A 2002-nucleotide genomic window follows, 5' to 3' on the forward strand; every position below is an offset into this window, starting at 1 on the left:
ATGTTTGAAGGGCTAATTATGACCACGTAGGCTGTTGGGAGACACACATTCTCTTGGGAAGAAAAGCTATGAGGTTGAAAAGCAGCAGGGCTTCTTTCTCCCACTGCAATCAGGATAGTCCACAAAATGCACTCAGTAAGAAGTGTTTGCTAGCTTAAAAAAAAATGAGTATCGTAATTTCTCAGTTGCACTAACACGCCTATGCTCATCAGCAGGGTTCAGTTGAAGATTTAGAAGAAGTAGTTTGGGGAGATGAAACATTCAGTAATTTGCCTTTTAAAGGTGACTACCTATAAAGCAAATCTTCATGGCTAATGTAAATTGATAACCTCTTGCCTCCATCTAAAGAACAGAAGCCTGTCTCTAGCCGTAGAGATGTGTTAACTGTTGGCCTCTCAAAACTGCAAGAACATGGTGAGCACTGCTCTTCCCTATCAGTGTGACATCTAAACAGCTCAGAGCTGATAGGATTCTTCATCAATCACCTTGATCACAATGGCTGTATGGACAGGGAATTTAGGAGAGCTGATCTGCTCTGTCACTTTGGGCTACCTTGTTCTTTTTTTCTTTCTTACTTTTCTTTAGGCCATCTCATCCATCAACTGAACTGCACAACAATTGAGACCTAAAACTGAAAACACATATAATGACACTTAGTTAAATGATTGGGCACTGCTAAACCCACAGGGAATCAGAGTAACCCTCCAGTTCGATTTAAAGAATCAGTCCACCAGTTGTGAGGTACTCACGCAAACAAATGAGTATTTGGCATTACGCAACCTGTACCTAATAGTCTCTGGTATTGCAAAGACTTTAAATATCCAATGTAATAGAATACATTTTCAAAATAAAATCAAAGAGATCCGATTTGTGGTTACCAGAGGCAGGGGGTGGGGGGAGTGAGAATCGGGTGAAAGTAGTTAAAAGGTACAAACTTCCAGTTGTAAGATAAATTAGTACTAGCGATGTAATGTACAACATACTAAATGAAATTAACACTATGATACACTTTTTATGAAAGTTGTTAAGAGGGTAAATTCTAAGAGTTCTCATGACAAGGAAAAATATTTTTTTCTATTTGTTTAATTTTGTCTGTACATGAGATGATGGATGTTCACTAAGCTTACTGTGGTCATCATTTCATGATGTGTGTAAGTCAAATCATTACACTGTACACCTTAAACTTACACAGTGCTGTATGTCAGTTATATCTCAGTAAAACTGGGAGAAAAAAATTAAATCACCAGATGTCAACATCTTTGAATGAATACTATTCTGAATAAATCAAAAAGGACATTGTTGGAAAAGAAAAAAATGAATACCAAATATGATAGTTCCGGTAAATGAGTTTCACGTGCAGGAGTTTGTAGCTTATAAGTTCAAGTATAAGCGGTGGGTAGATGTGTCAGCCCGGGATGTAGTGATGCATCGTGAGAAACACAAGGAGCACAGCTTCAGCTCTCCCCAGGGACAGCCAGGGACTCTCTGAAGCCTCTGATACCTTGGAGGTCACATCTCCCTCTGAATTTAAAGGTACCTTATTTTGTCGTTTACATCCGTGAATATGATTAAACTCCTGCTGTTGTGCTAAATTTCCAAGATTGTAAAAAGTCAGGGGAATTAAAAAGGTCACTGCAGCACTTCACTTCACCAGCAGACCAATGTTACAGGAGGACATAGGAAATTGCTTGAAAGGAGAACCTGTATCCAAATTCGGGAAAACCTGAGTGGGAAAACCTAGGTGGGAAAGAGAAGATTCTTTTAGGTGTGTAAGGACAATGTGAGACTCCTTACCAGAATGTCTTAGTCAAGAAAATTAAAATGTCATTTTAATAGTAAAAAGAGGCTAGCATCTGGTCACTTAACATGAAAATTTGCCAGCAGTTAGTTGCAATATCCATTTTTCTGTGGACCCCCGGACTTGTTTATAAATTTAGAATATTGCTTTTATACCTTAGAGCTACAAATTAACTACACAACATAACCCTTTCTGTTTTAGTAC

Source organism: Aethalodelphis obliquidens, unplaced genomic scaffold (genome assembly GCF_003676395.1).
Source record: "Aethalodelphis obliquidens isolate GAN/ISIS:26980383/991018 unplaced genomic scaffold, ASM367639v1 scaffold24, whole genome shotgun sequence".
Classification (NCBI taxonomy): domain Eukaryota; kingdom Metazoa; phylum Chordata; class Mammalia; order Artiodactyla; family Delphinidae; genus Aethalodelphis; species Aethalodelphis obliquidens.